The sequence below is a fragment of the Cebus imitator genome, unplaced genomic scaffold (assembly GCF_001604975.1).
Source record: "Cebus imitator isolate Cc_AM_T3 unplaced genomic scaffold, Cebus_imitator-1.0 Scaffold655, whole genome shotgun sequence".
NCBI classification, from domain to species: Eukaryota; Metazoa; Chordata; class Mammalia; order Primates; family Cebidae; genus Cebus; species Cebus imitator.
The window spans coordinates 348,988-355,854 of NW_016107970.1; the positions used below are offsets into that span (position 1 = coordinate 348,988).

The 6,867-nt window shown below is 50.0% G+C and overlaps 1 protein-coding gene across 1 annotated transcript in view; it reads right to left on the bottom strand.

Annotated features, from left to right (window-relative positions):
* CAPG (capping actin protein, gelsolin like) overlaps positions 1-2,184 on the bottom strand; it is an 18,283-nt gene extending 16,099 nt beyond the window's left edge. The window contains exon 1 of the mRNA XM_017517967.2: positions 2,096-2,184. The gene's annotated coding sequence lies outside the window, so the exon portion shown is untranslated. The remainder of the gene's footprint in view (positions 1-2,095) is intronic.
* Positions 2,185-6,867: the final 4,683 nt, after the last annotated feature.

Sequence of the window (6,867 nt, forward strand, 5' to 3'; positions counted from 1 at the left end):
TTTTTTTTTTTTTTTTTTTTAATTTTTTGCCTCTCCGATCTCTACTCTTTTGTCTGCTTTTCATTCACCAGATGCTTATCATCACACCTTCTGGGCCCTGGGCCCTCTGAGAGACAGCCCATCCTGGGTTGACCCAACGCAACTATCCTTCCTACATCATAGTCACAGGACCCTAGAGCATGTCTCCTCCCACTTGCTGGCTTTCGGGAGGACACCGAGGCCCTGAGAGCACAAGAGACTGCCCCCTCACACACAGAGAGTGGAAGTCACCATGCCCAGCTAAACAATAACTTTTTAAAAAATTGAGACGGGGCTGGGCGAAGTGGCTCACACCTGTCATCCCAGCACTTTGGGAGGCCAAGGGAGGTGGATCACCTGAGGTCAGGAGTTCGAGACCAATCTGACCAACATGGTGAAAACCCATCTTTACTAAACATACAAAAATTAGCAGGACATGGTGGCAAGCACCTGTAATCCCAGCTACTCAGGAGGCTGAGAAAGGAGAATTGCTTAAACCTGGGAGGCAGAGGTTGCAGTGAGCCAAGATCACGCCATCGCACTACTGCCTGGGCAACAGAGCAAGACTCCATCTTAAAAAAAAAAAAAGGCAGATTGGTAGATTGGTGGAGGGTAGGAGGAGGAGGGAGAGAATCAGGAAAAATAACTAATGGGTACCAGGCTTAATATCAGGGAAACAAAATAATCTGTACAACAAAGCCCCATGACATGAGTTTACTTATATAACAAACTTGCACAGGTACCCCTAAACTTAAGATAATCATTTAAAAAAAAAAAAAGGATAGTCTGGGTTGGAATCCCAGCAGGGCCTTATCCCCACAAAACCAGAGGCTGGGTGGTTAACCTGGTCACGTCATAAGAGCTGGACAATTTGGCTCCTTACTAGCTATGCAAGTGGCTTAACCTCCTGGAGACTTCCTGTGCCCAACCCATAACATGGGCATACAGTTAAATGTGAGGATGAAATGAGATTCTATGATTAATGAGCAAATAATAGACGCTCAATAAATCCAGGCTTCTTTCCTCTTCCTTTTAGTTTGCAATCCATCTCAGCAATGGGAATGTACTAAAGGACCCCAGTAAACATGCCAGCAGCACCAGAGGCATCAGTGTCCCTGGCCCCTCCCCTAGTTCCGGATTTATTCACAGGAGGAAAGAAAGTTAAACCACAGAGCACTCTCCTGTTCCCATCCCCAGCCCCAGCACTGGAAAGGTTCTCTGATTTTGGTTGCACCAGGGCATACCTTGAGTAGCTCTTAAGTTCTGGATTCTGTGACCCACGGAAGGGACAAGGATGAATGGGAATCACTTCCTCACACTCAAGCCTCTCTAGGCTAAAGGTGGTCTCATCACCACAGAAAAAAAAAAGGGAAGAGGTTTACACATTAACAGAGAAACACTAGGCTGGGCACGGTGGCTCACGCCCCTAATCCCAACACTTTGGGAGGCCGAGGTGGTCGAATCACCCGAGGTCAGGAGTTCGAGACCAGCCTGACCAACGTGGCGAAAACCCGTCTCTACTAATAATACAAAAAGTAGCTGGTCGTGGTGGCGGGCGCCTGTAGTCCCCGCTACTCGGGAGGCTGAGGCAGGAGAATCGCTTGAACCCAGGAAGCAGAGGTTGCAGTGAGCTGAGATCCACCATTGCTCTCCAGCCTGGGCAACAAAAGCAAAAGTCCTTCTCAAAAAACAACAGCAGCAAAACAAAAGGGCCGGTCACTCAGCCTAGGACTCTGGGGAGCCGCTAGGAGCTCAATGCACATGCTAATGAGTTATCTGGTAACTAGGCTCCAGAACTAGTTTTTTACCAGACGCACAGTGTTCTACCCTTGTGGTCTCCCCTGAGCACTACTGCTTAGTTTGTCCCAAATGAAGTAAAATAAAGCATTCCTTTCGCACGGGCCCACCCTCTCTAGCCTCTTCTAACGGGAAGCCAGGAGACGGCGCGCCCCTAAGAGCGGCCCCCGGCTGTGGGAGAAGAGGAGGGAGCGGGGCGCCCCCAACGGGTTAGGCTCGTTCGACCCCTACAGGGGGAGCCCGGGTCCCCGGCGACCGGACCCCGAAGCGCGCTACTTGCCTGCCAACGCCTGGATCCGAGGCTCTGGGCGCTGTCTCAGCCGCCCCCCGCCCCCTGGAGGTGCGTGGCCGGGAGCCGCCCCCAGTGAGTCAGAGGGAGGGGCCCGCCGGTCTGAGCTGGCGGGGGCGCCCCTACCGGAGACTGGGGCGCCCAAAAGGCTCCTAGAATTGGGGGTGGGAAGGAGGATATTGGGGAAACTAAGGACAAGCTTCCTATGCTGTAAACTTTGCGAGAAGATTGCAGTGTTCACTTCCATTCCATCGTTAGGCCCCCAGCGTGGATCACCCAGTGAGCAGCTACTGTTGTGTGAGCGCCTACTATGTGTACTTGGTGCGTCTCACATCTACCATCATTGTTCCTGCTGGAAACATAAAGTCTTGGGGAGGCTCAGAGAAGGTAAGCAATTTGTCCAAAGTCACACTGCTAGTTCGGTAGCAGAACTAGATTCTGGGGTTTTTTGTTTTTGTTTTTTTGACAGAGTCTCATTCTGTCGCCTGAGTGGAGTGCAGTGGTGCGATCACGGCTTACTACAGCCTCAACCTCTCAGGCTCAAGTGATCCTCCCAGCTCAGTCTCCTGAGTAGCTGAGACTACAGGCATGCGCCACCGCACCCAGCTAACTTTTTTTTTTCTTTGTAGAGACAGGGTCTCACTCTGTTGCCCAGGCTGGTCTCAAACTCCTGGGCTCCAGTGATCCTCCTGCTTTGGCCTCCCAAAGTGCTGGCATTACCGATGGGAGCCACCACACCTGACTGCTGAACCAGGATTCTAACCCAGGCTGATCTGACCTACGACACCTGACCTGCGACACCTGACCCTTCTCCTCTTCATTCTGAAGAAAACAGGCCAACCAGTGGCTGCACCAGGAAGCCTGGCCTTCTGGAAGCATGTTGGACAGCAAAGGGTTCACACTTCCACCTTGGCTCCTGAATGTGGCATGGCCAACCCTTCAGAGTCAGTTGACAAAGAGCATGAGGATCAGGCCATGGCCTCGTGACACAGTGGTGTGATCCTTTTCTGGGAGGCAGCTTCAAAAATCCCAACGAGAATGAGTTTCTCTGAAGCCAACCACAGGTGGGACCTGGAGTAAGGATACAACCTTTCCGTGTGGGCGACCTCAGACAATCACATTCCACCAAGGACTGCTCGGAAACCACCTCCCTCTGCCTACTACCTGCCTGCCTTTGACCAACTGTGCTCACTCTGGAGACTCAGCTTAAATATCCCTCCTCTGAAATTCCCTCCTCAGTGCTTCCCCGGTATTCTGGGCATCAAGCCACTGGGCCACCTGCGTCTACACCCCCATGGGAAAACTTCTCAGCCACACCCGATAGCAAAAGTGGATTCGGATCCATGGGCAACCTGGCTGCTTCCAGCCAACTGGGCCTCTCCAAGGTCATGCTAGGCATAGTCCTCCCAGAGCATTCAGTTTGGTTTGGTTTTGTTTAGGTCAAATTTATAGTGAAATGGCCAAATCATGTGTACATTTAAATGAGTTTTGACAGATGCAACACCCATGTAACCCGAATCCCTACCAAGATAGAAAACACTTCTATCACAGCAGAAAGTTCCGTCCCCCCCGTGTTTTATTGTCTACCACATGGGCCTCCTCCACCACAATGTTAGCCCCTCTAGCGCAAGGACCACATCAAGTCATCCTTGCAACCCCAGCACCCATAGCAGCCAGCAGGAAATAGGCACTCAAAAAATTTTTTACTGAATGCATTAACAGATTAGACAGCAAAACCTCCACATACTAATAATGCCCAGATTCTGTTGCCTTGAGATAATCCCTTAAGCCTTCCTAGCCACAGATTCCTCATCTGTGAAACAAGAACAGAAGCCCCAGCCCTACTACCACTACCTTAAAGGGTTGTGAGGATTCAATGAGAGCCTGCTTTTTTTTCTCTTTTCTTTTCTTTCCTTTTTTTTTTAAGAGACAGGGTCTCGCTCTGTCACCCAGGCTCTGGAGTGCAGTGGCATGATCATAGCTCACTGCAGCCTTGAACTCCTGAGCTCAAGTGATCCTCCTGCCTTGGCCTCCCAAAGTGCTGGGATTACAGGTGTGAGCCACTGTGCCCAGCTGGGAGGGTCTGCCAAAAAGAATGAAGGCCTGGATGATGCAAGGTCCCATTACCATTATTAATAAACTCCTAGTTCTACAATGAATGTCTGGCTGAAGAAAACCAGGGAAGAGCCAGGTGCAGTGGCTCACACCTTTAATCCCAGCACTTTGGGAGGCCAAGGTAGGCAGATCACGAGGTCAGGAGATTGAGACCATCCCATCCTGGCCAACATGGTGAAACCCTGTCTCTACTAAAAATACAAAAATTAGCTGGATGTGGTGGTGCAGGCCTGTAGTCCCAGCTATTCGGGAGGCTGAGGCAGGAGAATTACTTGAACTTGGGAAGCGAAGGTTGCAGTGAGCCAAGATCATGCCACTGCACTCCAGCCTGCCAACAGAGCAAGACTGTATCTCAACAAAATAAAATAAAATAAAATAAAAAAAGAAAACTAGGAAAGAGGCCGGGCGTAGTGGCTCACGCCTATAATCCAAGCACTTTGGAGGCCAAGGCGGGCGGATCACCTGAGGTCAGGAGTTCAAGACCAGCCTGACCAACACGGTAAAACCCCGTCTTAAAAAAAAAAAAAAAAACTAGGAAAGAGAATCACTGGACACTGGTTTCCGGGCTTGGCTGCTTGGGCTCTGGCCAAGGTGTAGGGATGTCCAGGACAATAAGCTTTCTGCTTCTGTGTCCATAGACTTGGGGTATGAACCCATTTCCAATGCTGAGAAGTTCTGAAATTGCAAAAGATTCTTCCTAGCAAGTTCCTGACTTGTTTTCTAACTGCCCTGCCTTGTGGCCCTCTTTGGCCTCAGTTTCCCATCTGTGAATGAAAACACTAGACTCGAAGGGTCCCTTCTGGCTCCTCTGATTCCAACCCAGAGGCACAGTTCAGTCTGAGCTGTTGCATTTCCTCATCATGGGGACTGCAAGATCTTTTGCAATGCTTAATTCCAACATCAAAATTCCCCCAAATATTTCTTTTTTTTTTTTCTTTTTCTGAGACAGAGTCTTGCTCTTAGTTTGTCCAAAATGAAGTAAAATAAAGCAAAGGCATGATCTCGGCTCACTGCAACCTTCCCTTCCCGGGTTGAAGTGATTCTCCTGCCTCAGCCTTCCAAGTAGCTGGGAACAAGAGGCATGTGCCACTATGCCAGGCTAATTTTTTGTTTGTTTGTTTTTTGAGATAGAGTCTCATCCTGTTGCCCAGGCTGGAGTGCAGTCAGTGGTGCGATCTCGGCTCACTGCAACCTTCCCTTCCCGGGTTGAAGTGATTCTCCTGCCTCAGCCTTCCAAGTAGCTGGGAACAAGAGGCATGTGCCACTATGCCAGGCTAATTTTTTGTTTGTTTGTTTTTTGAGATAGAGTCTCATCCTGTTGCCCAGGCTGGAGTGCAGTCAGTGGTGCGATCTCGGCTCACTGCAACCTCAGCTTCCCATGTTCAAGCAATTCTTCTGCCTCAACCTCCCGAGTAGCTGGGACTACAGGCACCCATCACCATACCCGGCTAATTTTTGTATTTTTAGTAGAGATGGGGTTCCACCATGTTAGCCAGGCTGGTCTCGAACTCCTGATCTCAGATGATCCACCCGCCTCAGCCTCCCAAAGTGCTGGGATTACAGGCATGAGCCACCGTGCCCAGCCATTTTTTTGTATTTTTAGTAAAGACGGGGTTTCACCATTTTGGCCAGGCTAGTTTCAAACTCCTGACCTCAGACGATCCAACCTCCTCGGCCTCCCAAACTACTGGGATTACAGGTGTGAGCCACCTCACTGGCCCCAAAATATTCTTTTGAAGACGTTGATTCAGGATGCTTCTAGCCGTTAAACTTGATTTGCAAATAAATTTTTCTGGATTATTTCACAGGCCTTGGGGAATGGCCAGGGGTGTGGATGGCTGTATTTTCTGAATAAAGCTCAAAACTCGGCCGGGCGCGGTGCCTCACGCCTGTAATCCCAGCACTTTGGGAGGCCAAGGCGGGTGGATCACGAGGTCAAGAGATCGAGACCATCCTGGTCAACATGGTGAAACCCCATCTCTACTAAAAATACAAAACATTAGCTGGGCATGGTGGTGCGTGCCTGTAATCCCAGCTACTCAGGAGGCTGAGGCAGGAGAATTGCCTGAACCCAGGAGACGGAGGTTGCGGTGAGCCGAGATCGCGCCATTGCACTCCAGCCTGGGTAACAAGACTCCGTCTCAAAAAAAAAAAAAAAAAAAAGCTCAAAACTCAGAGTTTTGCCTTGTTTTTCTTAAATCACTGCTGGGTGCTCAGGGGCAATCAGAAAGAACAGTGACATGCTGAAATTCCTTGTGAGTTCTTGGGAAAGTGGGACTGTCCACTATAGCAAGAGTGGTCTGGGGAGGACACCAGGTGCCTGGGATGGGAGGGCTAGTCCCCCAGAAGACAGGTTTACCCCTGTACAGCCAGTGTCACACTAGGTACTCAACGCCATAACAGCTAACACTCTTGAGTGCTGCCACTGTGTGCCAGGTGCTATCCTTCATATGATTTTCTCATTTAATGCTCGCATTTACTCTCTAACATAGACCCTCTTTTTTTTTTTTTTTTTAGACAGAGTTTTGCTCTTGTTACCCAGGCTGGAGTGCAATGGCGCGATCTCGGCTCACTGCAACCTCCGCCTCCTGGGTTCAGGCAATTCTCCTGCCTCAGCCTCCTGAGTAGCTGGGATTACAGGCACGCAC